We start from the raw sequence: 14644 nt of genomic DNA, 5'->3' as shown, positions 1-14644 counted from the left end.
GGATGACTCCTGGGGTATATATTTGCGTGATACGCGATACAAGATCTTTGGTTTTAATTGACTTTCCTATGCCTTATATTATTGGCAGTTATTTAAGCTTCTTACATCATATTTGGGTAGAGGTTTTCTTTCCATGCTGACAAAAGGTTCGAGTATTACAAGTTGCACACTGATAACAGCTTTCCATCAATGAACAACGACAGAGAGTTGTTTTGGGACAGTGCCATGCTTCATACATGGCTTTAGATGTATCTGTCATTTGAGGTGGTTACCTCAGCTGTCAGTCTGGTAAAATTACGTCAAGTTTTTAAATTATCTCCTCTTTGTATGGCCAAAAAATGATTCAGTCCTATTGCTTGTTGTATTACCTCAAGCCCCTGGTATTTATTACACATCCAATCAAGAAATTAAGAGTCTGAGGTTTGCGAGATTTATTTAGTGGCATTTAAAAACTACGTTTGCTAGAAATTCGGTTCAACAAGATGAGAAATTTATTTCTGAATTACCTTGTAATAGCAGACAAGCAGGTTTCTCTATCACTTTAAAACTTCATTTTGTCACTTCATGTCTGTGTTTTTACAGATGTAATGGATTTGTTATCTCTTGGATAGGTAGCTGTGGTAGTTTCACAGGTTTTAAAGGAGTTTGATCTTGAATACCCTTGTTAGCTAACAGAAGAATAAGAAACTTTTACTGTGTGTTTGATACTTGGTGGAACTGGAATAGCTAGAAGGAACTGCTAGGTGATTCCCAGCTGTATGAATACCCGACTTTATTTTTGTCATTGTTTTGGCCATTTGCAGAAGCAGTCACGTAAGAAGATTTAAGAATATCTTTATTTTTGAAGGAGTTATGATAACAGTTTTGAACTTGTTCATCACTGGACCTGTCTGTCTGACTTGTGGCCCCAGAAAGCCCGCTGCACAGCACAGTGCAGCGCGAATCCACTCGCTCCTCTAGCATCACCGGTGAAATGTCACCGTGCTGTGATCAAAGGCAACACCTGAAGGTGTGTCGAGAGAAATATGAAGTATGTAAACATAATGCTGCTTCATTAAGCAAAGCCCATGATGTGAGAGCTTTGTGCCTGCACCACATCTGTGCCCAGGTAAAGAAGGGCTTGCACGGGCTCAGCTCTGCGGACCTGAAGGGTGAGAAGCCAGCTGCCCAGGGCTGCCTCCAGGCTGAAGGAAGGTTGGTACAAAATCCTCCCACTGGAAGGGGGTGAGAGGATGGCTCCTGGCTTTGTAAAGCCTGATTTTGGGAGGGCCGAGGCAGACAGAGTTATTTCCTATGTGGTCAGGTATTTCCTGTGATTGAAACAGGATGAGCGACGTTGTGTGTCTGTGTGGAAAATGAACATAGCTTTAGTTAACTAATGAACTTACACAGTTCATTGCGGAAACACTCATATTTGCAGCTATGGAAACAGTTCATATTTGCAGCTGAAGCCTTCTGAAAGGAAGGATGGGAACTGAAATGAGCTGCACAGGGAAGAGATAGTGTGTGGGTGCTCAGCACCTGAGCTCTCCTGGCAGCGAATTGGCGCTGGGCACGTGCAGGTTCTGCTGCAGGGCTGGGAAGAGCGGCGTCTCCATCTCAGCCAAACCAGTTCAGGGCGAGCACTCCTTCCTTCAGGGCTCAGAAGGGGTCTCAAAGGAGGGAGAGAGGGGTATCTCAAAGCCTAGCAAATCTGTTTTTCCTCTCCCAGTGTCTGAACTGAAAAAAACGTGTGTGTGAGCAGATGTGGATCTACCGGTTTTAGAAATGCCAAAACCTACTTTGCACTTAAATAAGGATGTTAGGTGTCCTAAATACCGGCTGTGAAGGCAGAGTTACGGGAGGGTTGATATTTCAAAAATATACATAGGTGTATTCCAGGGAAGGGTTTGTGTGTGTCTGCAGCATGGCTGTGCATGGCATCTCCTGGTCCTCCCAGGGGCACTGCAGTCAGCTGCCTCTGTCCTCTGAGCATTGCCAGGAGCTTGGAGCCTCAGCTATCTCTGTCTTTCTGCCAACTCCAGAAATCTGCCTAACAACTTAGAAAATGTCTAAGATTGGAGACCGTGAGGTAGTCGTGTAATGAGAAGTTTGGGGGGAATTTCTTTTTGGCATGAGGTATGAAAGTGGAAAAAGCCAAAAGAACGGAGGAGAATCTGCATGCTGTTCCAGTGGGGGGCCCTAACAGCATCTAGTGATGTTTATTTGTTTTTTTAATCAGGAATTTAAGATTAACTCTGGTGAGTGTCACAAGGAGGCCAGCACAGGACTATCTGGATCGCTTGCACGTTAGTACAGCCAGAGGTAAGGTCATCCATCCCAGCTCTTCAGGCAGGAGGAATAGGGACAAAGTTACCTCTGTCTTCTTACTGTCTGGCAAAGCAAACAGCTTACAGCAAACAATCTGACAAAGCAAAAGCACAGGGCTTAAAGCTGCTATAGCTGCTATGAGGCTTGCAGAATAGAGATTGGGGTGAGTGGAGAGGTATTCATAATCCCTGCTTTGGCTGTCATGGTACTTATTCATCGCAGGTTTAAGGCTGGTCTTCCTATTAATAATCAATGGACAGAAAAGTGACTTACCTTGCATACTGCATTATGATAAGCAGCATCAGTCCCTACAGGAAAAGATCCCACTTAATTTGCAGTTTGTGAAATCCTATGGGGGGGGGAAAAAAAAAAAAAAGGAAGGATACAAAAGTGTACTTTGTCAAGGTAACAGAAATAGGTAAGTGATTGCTCCATCATCTCCATTGTGCAGACATTGGTATATTTAGCACTGAAAAATCGCAGATATTTTGAAGAAACATAAAATAGCACGGAAAATGTGGAAGACTTTTGGTGAAGTTTTTGTCCATTTTTAAGGAATTCAGAAAGAAACATAGTACATGTAGTTCTTACATTGACTTCTTTCCAGGGTTTCCAGGACATCACTTTTTTTTTAATCCTGTGTCCTTCAGTTTGCTCCAATTATAGCTTATTTGCAGTTATACTCCTCGGCATTGTCATTCAAAAGATATGAAAGATATGCACTGTAAGACAAGGCAGATCTATGCCCTTTTCATTTTTCTTGATGTCAGATTAAGCTGTGGAAAGTGCAGTACTCTAGATCTAATGAGACAAAGGGCTTTATTTATTTATTTATTTATTTTTGTCTTGCTGAAATAAACTTGTAACTATGCAAGATGTTTTTTTTGTATGGAAGTAAATCATAGCTAACATAATGCTTGTACCTGTGAGCTGGAGCTAGTCGAGCCAAGTCTGCTAGGGGGAGGTGGGAATGCCTTACACAGTTGTAAATCTAGAGAACAATGTGCAGTTTGCATGAACTCCTCGGGGTTAGCAGAGGTGGGATCACTCAAAGGATAACTTTTGCCTTGAGCGCTGATCTGTTGGCTCCTTCCCTGGTGGAAGGAGAGGCGTGGGCCGCTCTAGAGCAGAGCCAGCCCGTGGCCCTGGAGCCTCCCGTGGAGCTCCCCCGCAGCCTGGGGCCCTGGCCCACAGGGACAGCATGTGGGGCTGCCGCTCAGTGCCAGGGGACATCCCAGGACCCAGGGTGCTGGTCTGCCCCTGCAGCTCGAGAAGTCTGCTGGCACCATGCAGGAGCCATCCTGCAGCCTCCCCTCCCTTTGGCACCTGTGCAGGCTTTGGCATGAGGGTCAGCAGCACTTGCTTGAGAGAGTGATGGGGAGTGGGAATTCCATGTAAATGCTTTGCCTTATTGTCTAGAGGAAGTCTTTCCCAAGCTGCTGTCGGAACAGGGGGACATTAGCCCCACATTGTTATCCTCTGTCATTATCCTATAACTTAGTTTCCTCAAATCCTGCTGGTTACAAAAAGAAAATGAATGTTTTTTTCATAAAACATGAACAATTACAGAATCTCTTTTATGAGGGAAGGAGGAGGAACAGGGAGGGGATTTGTATTGTCCCAGCTCTGGTAAGTGAAGACTGCCACTATTAAGGGAAAAATAGTTTGCTAATATGTTAAAAACAGACCAACAGAAAAATTTGCATGTTATCTTGGATCCTACTTTTAAAAAAGCAATCCATAAAGATGATGTGTGATGGACCCACTTGTTTCACTGAGGTGACAAAGGGAAGAGTCATATGAGCAAGATACCCATATGAAATGGAGATGACATCAGCCGTGCTGCATATAACCTCATGAATGGGAGCAGTACCTTATTCTAGCAGCCAAAACAGTTCTTGAGGCACTGGGAAGATTTTCAAGATAGGCATAAAGAGAGATTATTGTGAGTTAGACTGCTAGGATTTATGGCTATTTTGAAGAGAAAGTCTACTCTGCTTGAAGTCATTTTAATTAGTGTCAGTCAGTCTGTACTTAGAATTTAAAGAAACAAAAGCAGAAAATGGACACACGAGATGTTAAGCACTTGCTGGACTCTGACTGTGGTTATAATCAATAATCTTTTTTTTTAAATTGCTGATTGTAGGCATATCTTTGTCAAATTCCAGATCACTTACATTCCCGCAACAGTTAAATGGATGGTGCTGGGTATATAGTGTGTAAGTTCAACTCGTAACTTGTTTTCTTATACTGGTCTGGATTGTGAAAATATTACCTCAAGGGTTAGAAATGTTCAGTCTTTCTTTTTAGCAGGTATCACTGGATGTCAAACCAATATCAAAAGTAATTAATTTCTTAAAAATACGAAGCATTTTGGAGCTATTCCATGGAAATAGCATTTAGAAAATCTTACCTGTCAGTGCTCTTTCCGTTCGAGTTGGATCTGTCTGTTGCTGGCAGAAAACAGGGCAGTTTGGGCTCTTGCTCATCATGGGCTGAGATTGTTTGAAGTAAGATGTCAGCTCCTGGGAATTAGTGTAATCTTCGGTGTTTAAATGCCAGTGCATTTTCCTTGCTTGCAGTTGTTTTTTATGTATCAACCCCAGTTTAGAGATTTTTGTAAAAACTTTATCATTGATTCTCAGTGACAAATGATGTTATTAAACTTCTTCTGTAAATTGACCCAAAATGTTGAAAAGCTGCAAGACAAAACAGTTTCCTGACTCTAGGCAATTAAACAACTATAACATGGCATTTTTTTTTTAGAGGAAGAGAAAATGGAAAGCTAAATTGTATTCAGAAGGCTTCTTCTCCCTTCTGTTGCTATTTAATATTACTTCCTCAATAGAGCGCTGTAATCCACAAATCAAGTGAATAGAGTTGCACTAATTATTACTGCAGTTTTGCTTTGTACTTCATGTATTGCAAAGGTAAGTCGTAATATTACTATGACTACATGAAACTGTTACCTTAGTTTTCCGTGTTCTTTCCACTTCTTGTAGTTTCTTCACTTGTAGTGCTAGTCCGTTCATGTGCAGGCAGTGGAGATTAAAAGTCATATGAAGATCAATGAACCACTGCACCTGAATAAAATCTTTTCCAACTGCATGGATTCAATGCAAGTATCGTATTACTTTGATTTCATCCATTGGCTTGAGGCGGTTGCAAATGGGAATTGTGCAGTGGGGGGGGTTCAGGGCAGACACACTGTGTGCTGGTGCTGCCAACAGTGTGATGGATCTCCTCTTCCAGATCTTTAATACCTGCGGAACACGAGGGCAGGGCTAATAGCACTTTTCGGAGCACTTTGAATACTCTGAGCACTAGGAGCCCTGATGGAAGTCAGCAGCTTTACTCAGTCAAGGAGCAACTATGCAAAAAGGTGTGAGTTTAAGACTGATAAAGGGCTGAGGGAGGATGTGGACCATGTAAGTGGTTCAGTGCCCAGAAACTGTAATGTCAGTAATTGCGGGCTTGCATGTTGGGTTTCTCTCCTGACACAGAGGGGAAGGGATTTTTTATTTTTATTTTTTTCCTGTTGGAGAGTTTCCAAAAAGACATGGGAAAAATGAAAGCATTTTCAGGGAGATGAGGAAAAAGGATGAAGTACAATGGGAGGAATGTGTACAGGTAGCAAAGGGAGAAGAACTCAAAATGAAAACTAGAAGTGAAATGTAGAAACCTGCCAGGGTAAGAGCTACAGGAAACCAGCTGGGCTCAGATGGCATCGCTTAGTGTGTAGGGAACTGTTGCTGCTGTAGTTACTTCTCTCTGCACCCATCAGCTGGGCTACTGATGCTTTCCTCAGTGTGGTACAGAGCCACGTGAACAGCAGACGGGAGCCATGGTTACAGCTGCGTGCACAGTACTGCCTTTGCCCAGTGTAATTTGGGTCATACAAAAAGGTTGGAGAGAGTGGTCCTAAACCTGAAACATGTGGATGGTGCTTTTCTGTTTCAAAAGCTGAATATTCACATTTTATACGAGAGCTTTTGTAACAAATTGCCTAGAAAGCTTGTGATCCCAAGAGGTTTCTTATTGCCTTTTGCCAGATAGTCAATCTTTCATTATAATGTGGTTGCAGTGCATTTAACTTGAATTTGAAAACAAACAACGCCTCCCTAAAAGCAGCCTTGCCAATAAACTCTGTTGGTGGTCCTAACCCTTGCTGAAGGGCATGTGGCTTGGGGCGGGTGCTTCTCCCAGCAGCTTTGGAGCTCCTTCTGGCATGGCAGCTTTAACCTCTGGCTGGGCTGCCCTTGCAGAAAATCCTTCTCCCGTGCCCTCATACTGAACATCAGGGTCTTAAGCACAGTGTTACGACTCAGACAGCTCTCTGTCTCATCTGTAGAAAGGACCAGAAAACACTTCAGAGCAGGTATCTGCAGCTTGGGCTGGTTGGCTTGGTGACCTCCCAGTGCACTCTGTTGGAAGCAGGTACATTTGTCTTCAATTTTTCTAAGACTCACCTTCCTGAGGCAATAATGATTTCTGGCTTTCATTCTAGTTTGCAGACACTGTAAAGATGTGTGCTAATAGTCATATATACGCCATCTTCCACACCTCTTCCTTTTCATGGCAGGCTTACACACATTGGTGAAGCCCCACCAGAAGTCAGATTTTGACCCCCTATTTCCAACTGTATGGAAGAGGGGAACAATTCCCCACTTCTCACCCCAGCGTGGCCCTTGTACTGTGTGAAAGCTGATGTCTCACAGTGATTAGGAAGCAGCTGGCAGTTAACAAAGAGTGCTTGTCAGCTGGGAGGAGCAGCAAGTTCAAAGTTGAACCTCTCCCTTGATGAAGAAAGATGCATTCCTTCCTGGGGGAGGGATCTGGCTGGTGCCCAGGCACTGCCAAGAACGTGCTGTACCGTCCTGTGCCGTGCCACACGTTGCTCCCTTTCTCCCTCCCACTGAGGCCTAGACCAGCTTACCGGTGGTGATGTGGGGCACAAAATGGAGCAGCAGCTTCTGGGCCTTGTGGAAATGTGGCTAGTGCGAGATGGGAAGTTCTTAGCTCATAGCTGCTGTCAGGCAGAAAGCAGCTGATTCTGGAGTTCGTGTCTTTGGATGTCGTCTCTGAAGTCTTAGAACACTTGAGATTTAGCTCTGTGTTAGAGATGATTTCTGCTTACATGAGTCAGTTTTACGATTTTTACTGATTTACGAGGGTTAAATGTGGCCTGGGCCTGCTGGAGGTGAGGGGTGTCCTTGCCACAGGAACTTGCTTCCTTTCCTGCCTCCAAGATCCCTTTTGGGATGTGCACGGTGTGCTACTTGGTTTGTCAGAGGCCTTTCTGAGGAATAGAAGCTTCTTAGGAAGTTAATGGCAAGCTACATCTGTTGAGGAAGATGAGGGGAAGAGCACAAGGAGATGCTGCTGGTACCTTGCTGAGCTCTGTGGATTTCCTTTGGATGTTCTCTAGTGCAGTATTCTGCTTTTCAAATTGATTTCACATCCATTTTAGATTGCCGATACGGCATAGAAAGGTGTAATTGGCAAATGCAAGTAAAAGCAGATTAGTCCTTAGAGAGAAGCCATCATTTTAAAAGTGCCGGAGAAGCCAGCTATAATGCGTAGAGTCCTGCTTCTGTGGGGTAGTTTATAAAAGAGCTATTTTGTGCTGATTACCTTCATGTACATAACTAACAAAATAAATTAGGCTGTCAGCTACAGAATTAAAAATCTACATAATAGGCCCTTATACAGAAGTGTGTATAAATAGTACAGCCAAAGTGCCTAGACAGCAGATGACAACTCAGCACTAAGATGTTTCTCTTGTTGACCTGAATCTATTAAAAAACGAGGAGGGGGTGAGCTTATCTTTCACTGGTCTTCTCAATGCTCTGACCTTATTTACGGAATCTGTTTTTCATGAGGTGCATTGATGCAGAAAGAAAAAAGCACTGAAGAAAACACTTGCCTAGTGATTTTGGTCTCCATGCAGGATATAAATACATCCCTCTGATTTCAGGGCTGGTAGTGTGGCTGGGTTATTGAAACACAGTCAAGGTGGTAACCCCACACTTCAGACTCAGTTCAGGCTGAATGCAGACTATGTAACCATGCTTTTAATGATGTCTGTAGTTAACAGGATTGTGCTTGTGTTTGTAGCTCCTCAGCATACAAGGAGCTCTGTACGAAGTAATTACTGGGACTACATGAAGATATAATTTATGCTTTACTGGGCTGTGAGTGTAATTTTTCCTTCCTTCAGAAAAAAATGGGCAGATCCCTTCTATGTAGAGATGTAAGGATTATGCTCATTTTCCTTGGAAATTAATTGGCCACTGAGAACTCTATAGAGGTGAGAGAAAAGCTTTTATTTTAAACACATGCAAACATTAAAAAGTTTGACTCTGCATCAACATCCTGCAGCCCAAGACTATAAACAATGTCTCGTTTGAAGCTTTTGACCAATTCAGCTAATGGAGCACAGTTGTTAAGCTAACAACTAAAATCCAGAGAACATTGTAAAAGACCCTGGCCTTCCTCAGCATTGCATTTGTCTATGTGGGCCTGTACAATTTGGTGGTGCTCCAAAACCTCTCAGTCACCAAAAGCCTGGTGTTTCAACCACTTGGATCCCAACATCTTGGGTTATGACTCAGCAAGTTATTTTCCGTTTGCAGCTATGGCCAGATTTTTCTGGCTTTCAGCGTGCAGACACTTAGTTCCTTTCCTATGTGCTCCCCCAAGAGGTTTCTATCACCATGAAGTGCTTTGTACAGATCATTAAATTAACAGCCTCTGGGACAGAACTAAGTCTGTGTACCTATTAGTAGCTACTTGTAGGCTGACTTGAACTAGAAAAGTGGATTAGAAATTTCAAACTTGAACTACTCTGATGCTTTGTGCATTCAGCAATAATTTGATCTTTAAACAGAGCACAAAAGCCACTTCCCTGCCCTGGTTTTCAGTTACTTCTGTTCTCCATCATCTCCTCCCTTATCTAGCTTTACTTATTTGTGTACAAGTAATTAAACGTGTATTTTGGAAAAGTATTGCTGAATATAAAGTTCTGATTTTTTTAGAGTTCTTTTTTCTGTTTCGGATGTCTCTCACAGTAACTGTAAAGAGCCTTTGTGGGAGAGATGAAGACTCCTCCACCCTTCACTAGAATTTGCCATCTTATCCCAAATGCTCCAAAACACATTTAAATCATAGTCAGAGCTTTTCACAAGTCAGTCTCTTTTCTCTCTCTTCAGCTCTGGATCCAAAGTAAAATATGTTCAGGAATGTAAATTCCTTTAAAATTGGCTGCAGTCTGTAGTTTCCAAGTAGGAAGTGTAGCCAGAGCCCGTTGCAGCAGATCGAATTCCAGCTGAGATTTAACTTGCGACTGTCTCAGGTGCTGTGTGCGGGGTGCTGGAGCCCTCCCCAGTGCCGCGGTGGCACACAGTCCTCCTCTGGCTGCTTGGCATCAGAAAGAGAAATTTCCTTAGTGCTATACTGAGTGCATGCCCAAGCTCTGCCTTTCCCATTGTGTTTGTGCTTATTCAAGCAGCGTACGTATAGGATCTGGAGAAGGAAAACTATTGCGACTATCTCTCCAGCTCAGTAAATGCTGAGACTGCTGAAGAAACAGTTTCTGGAGAGACAGATACAAGCTGTCAGCTAATGAAATGCTAATCAATTCACAACATTCTTATGATTATTTCATACTTTGTAGGAGACAGATGTTACTTGTTGAATGTTTCCTGTAGGAAGCACTGTCATACTTGTTCCCACTGTGCCTCATGCAGGACTTGAGTCAGCAAAGGGCTTCAGCACATGGGTAAGTTTCATCACTGCCACTGAATTCTGACCTTGCTCTAATACAAGCGTGCTTGTGGGTATTCTACAGGTTCAAGGGCTTTGTGCTCTCCTTTTAGTAAAGGAACAGGTCTGACATGTAGGCTACCATGGGTACAGGCTCAAAAAACATAGAGTTAAAAGAAAACATGCACTTCTGACATAATTTGCAGTAACAGTGACCATTTTTGAAGGTGATTTCAGTAACAGTGTTTGCAAGTATTCAATAGTATCTTTTGTCCTGATGAACACAAGGAAGTACAACTTCCTCATTTTAATCAGGAGCATGGAGGTGAAACAAAACATGCCAGTTGTGTGTGTGATCTGAGTGGTGCTGATTTTTGAGAGGGAGGAATCAAGGAATTAAGTCATCCGTGTCATTGTATTTCTCTTGGTATATGATGGCCGAAGGCTCCAGAGGGGATGCACTGAGCTACACCATGGGAGAGCAGGTAGCTTGAGCTGGAGATAAAGTCTGAAGCGGAGATGAGAAAATGAATTGCTAAGTACCTCCTGTGTGAAACCACAGTAACAGTATCAAAAAAGGTGCTTCATTTAGTATTTGAAAACACAGTTTTCTTCATTTTCACCCCAAATCATTTACTACTTAGGGAATTTTAAAATCTTGTTTCTAACCAGATCTGATTCTGGTGCACACTGCATGGCAAAAGAGAAATTTCCAGCTGCACTTCCTGCTCTGGCACTGGGACTTGGCACTGGGACCTGGCACTGGCTCTGGCACTTCCCGCTCTGGCACTGGGTGCTTCCTGGAGAACTGAAACCTCCTTGGGGTTAATGGATCAAGGCAGAACCATGGGCCATCGGCTCTTCCAGCCTATCAATAATCCAGGAAATGCCCTGGGCAGCAATCATTATTGCTGAAATTCTTGCACAAACACTGATTGCAGAACTTCATAAAGAAAAGTCAGAGGAAATGAGAGAGCTCTTCAGAACACCATAAAATAAATAAACAATGCAATTGATAATTATAGACCTGACAAGGACTAGTGAGGAGTACAGTAGAATGCCTAAAGAAGGAAGGCTGGAGCCCTACAACCGTTCTTCTGCTCAGTTTAAGCATCCCTACACACTAATTAGAAACTCAATGGTTTCCTTCCTTTTATGTTCAGGATGTTTTGGTCAGCAGCCCTCAGCTTTCTCCAAGTGGAGCCAGAGGGTGTGTATTTCACCAGGACCATGGCAGGCTTGTGGAGCCTGCAGTCTCACCTTTTCTTACCTTTTCAAGGTGTGCAATGGCTGGGCCTGCCACTTCTGTTGTTACCGTACTTTATTAAGTTATTCTGAAAGCCGTACTGAAAAATGTAGCAGAGAAAATGAGCTGACACCAGCAGCTGGGGATGAGTCAGTGCGTCAATCTTCCCGGTTGGTTTCAGTAATGTCCTTAATAGAGATGAGCATTCACTTCACAATGAATGACTTCTCTGATGAATTTCACTTTTTTTCTTCTCTGTATGAATTGGTCATGAAGAGAAAGAAAATCTTGGCCTTGGCCATCTTGTCCCCAAAATGGTCCAAGTTTGTTTTGTTTTGTTTGGTGAGCCATTTCTTCATGGGCTCTCCTGCAGCTTGGTGCATATTCCTAGTCTGTGCTGCGTGCAGTTGTACTGATCAAAGCAGATCAAAGCTATCTGGTCGTGGTTTTTTGGTTGTTTTGTTTCTTTCCAACTCAAAACTCAAATACCTAACAGCTTACACCGGCAACCCACCAGAAGAGTGAATGTGTTGGCTTCGTGTGGCCATTCCTACCCAGGTTGTGGTGTGTGAGCTCTGGCAGCCTGCGTGCAGCATTTGGGCCCGTTACCGTGCCCTGGTGAAGATGCAATTCGGATACAAATGTAAAATCTTCCTTGTGACTTCTAACAAAAGTACAGTTTCTGCAATGATTGGTATTAGATCAAAGTATGTCTTTTTATGGGTTTCATTATTAACGTGTGCCTGGCATTTCTGAGTAATTGAACTCCAAAACGGCACAATGGTTTGACTTGTCAACTCCCAGTCCAAAACAAAGACTTTTTTCTCTGCTCCACTCTTAAAAATTTCAAGCAGCAACATGTCTTGATGGACGGCTGTCCCTAGGATTGCAGACATTGCAATAGTTCAATGTAACTATTCAGCTAACATTGAATAGTTATGTGGTGAAAAAAAATGACTTCTTTGTGTCTGTAGATTTATATATTTTTTTTTGGTGTAGATAAACACACAAGTAGGGGGAGTGCATAAACTGAAATTAAAGCCTAAGACAAACATCCATTTGCTGCTTTATTTTTGTTTGCTTTGTTTTCTAAAAAAAAATGAACATTTTTTTCTGTAATTTATTTACCATTACAACCTCGACTCGATCTGTAACTGAGAACACATTTGAAAGTGCTTTGTTACTAAATGCTTGAGTTGCAGCAGATTCAGTGACACTACCTAAACTTCTCAAGTGCTTTGATGGTCAGTCCCTAACTACATCCCCCGATCAATGCTACACCTCTTACTTTTAAGTATAAACAGGGCTGGTGGAAATGTGGGCTTTGAAGAAAGGAGCCTACCTTGCCACAAAAAGTGGTGTGCAAAGAGCATGCTCTACCCCAAGATAAAATCCTTTAGACAGGAACTGCGAGGGTAATAGGAACCAGGCTTTCCAAAGCCCCAGCTCTTTTGAAAGTTAATAGACAGCATAAATATACTCTGTGCAATATCTGGGCAGGGAAGGTTGAGGAGATAAATACAGCCAAGACTATGCTGAAGGGCAAGAAACACCATGCCTATGCTGAGTTATTATAGCAGCTAATAGAAAGACGATTGTGTATGAACTGTTTCAGTTTACACTCAGTGACAGAAGGGTCGATCCAAATGAGCCAAATGTTTAAAAGGCAGAAAGAGAAATTGTTTAGGTTCTTAGCTGGTGAAAAAGGTTAAAGAATGTATTTAGTTGTTTTTTTGGTCCCCCTCCCCTTTTTCAACCTGGAGCTAATAAAGGGTGCTGTCATGGAAACATTAAAGACCAAACATAGTCTAAATTATCTGACCTCTGGCACAGGTAATACAAGTTTTGACTTGCAAGGATTATCCAGAACTAACGCCAGAGGGAATATAAGGTTGCTATTCATTCACACTTTAAACAAATTCTGCCAAACAATCCTGGCTGAGGTTATGTTGATGTATGTCTCTATTGTACAGTGCATAGTAAAATGAGAACATTCAGTTTGTTTTATCCAGTTTTTCATTGTGCCTTTGGGCAGACACAACACTTTATATTTTGCCAAGCGAGCCAGCATAAGGAATTTATGAAAAAAAGAATAATGTAGGAAACAGAGCATTTTCAGGTTGAAATGGAAAGCAGATGCCTCCCAGGGAGTGAAGGCAATGTAACAGGAACATGGGTGGATAGTGGGATGGATTTCTAAAGAGACACAGGTGACTTCAGAGGAAGTAGGAGAGAGCAGAAAAACAATTTGCTGTATGAAGTTTAAAATGAAGGCAGGTTGCTGCAGGTGTGATACACTTCACTTACATTACTGTGGTGATGGCATGGCAAATTGGCTCCAGTATCAATGGAAGAGTATAATGGAAAAGAGGATAGAAAGATTAGGTACTGGACTGAAGCCATGAGATGTGTGTTGAACTCTGGGCTCAGCCTGTATTTCTTCTGCAATCTGCTTTATTCGTTATTTCCAATAAAGGAACCTAAAAGTCTAATGAGCGCAGGTGGGTTAAACCTCTTCCCCAGCAATGAGCTAACTGAGGATTTGATCATGGAAACACTCAAGCACAACTTTCATTTCAGTAAGATTTAGGGTCAAATATGCTCTTGAACACTGAGTCACTTTGAGCAGCCTGCAGTAACCTGCACAGAATAAACCATGCACTAATTTATCTGGGAACAGATCCTGAAGAAAGCTTAACCAGTCCTCATGACGTAAGTGATAGTTCAGTTTCAAGTGAAAGCAGCTGGTTTTGGGGCTGTGTTGTCACTCTCCCTTACCTCCCTCCCCCGTTTTTGCCAAGATAAATGTTCTTGTCCACTTTACCTTTAGTCATTAAAATGTCTTCCCAGCTGTCTCAGATAAATCAAGTTAAGAACAGGTTACACTGCACAACCAAATGGTGAAATTCAGTGATGGAATTTTTTTTAAAAAACTCTCAAATTATTGATAAGAAATTACAACCTATTAAGGGGTAAAGCTACAGTACTGTTTTTATTATTATTATTTATTAAAGCTTTGAATGAGGAAGAGATTGGGCAGATAAAAGACCACTGGAAACAGGTATTTTTCAGTATTTGAAGAACTACTTCAAGTTAATCATTCTCTGAAGCTCTTCACTCTTTGCCATAATGTATGGTTTTGTGTTCTCAGACAGCTATTTGATAAGGAAATACAGTACCTTACTTCTACAGTGCAAGCAAATAATTCTTGTGAAATGTACCTGCTAGGTCTACTGCGGGTCTATAGATAGCCTTTCTTTTAAAAGGGAAGGTGTATATATATATATAACTATAAAACTTGCTTTTTTTTTTTTTTTTTTTTTT

At 42.2% G+C, this 14644-nt stretch overlaps 1 protein-coding gene and 1 long non-coding RNA gene across 7 annotated transcripts in view; one reads left to right on the top strand and one right to left on the bottom strand.

The window, feature by feature from the left end:
* Positions 1 to 14644, top strand: part of FBLN2 (fibulin 2) — a 113431-nt gene that overhangs the window by 54964 nt on the left and 43823 nt on the right. The window lies entirely within an intron of this gene.
* On the bottom strand, positions 2602 to 5340 carry LOC118173245. Its single transcript, XR_004754095.1, has 3 exons — positions 5280 to 5340; positions 4724 to 5009; positions 2602 to 2659 (listed from the first exon to the last, which is right to left on the bottom strand). It is a non-coding gene; the product is annotated as an uncharacterized LOC118173245 (long non-coding RNA).

Source organism: Oxyura jamaicensis, chromosome 12 (genome assembly GCF_011077185.1).
Source record: "Oxyura jamaicensis isolate SHBP4307 breed ruddy duck chromosome 12, BPBGC_Ojam_1.0, whole genome shotgun sequence".
NCBI lineage: Eukaryota > Metazoa > Chordata > Aves > Anseriformes > Anatidae > Oxyura > Oxyura jamaicensis.
Note: the sequence above shows the minus strand (reverse complement) of the source record. Positions and strands in the feature narration are given on the sequence as shown.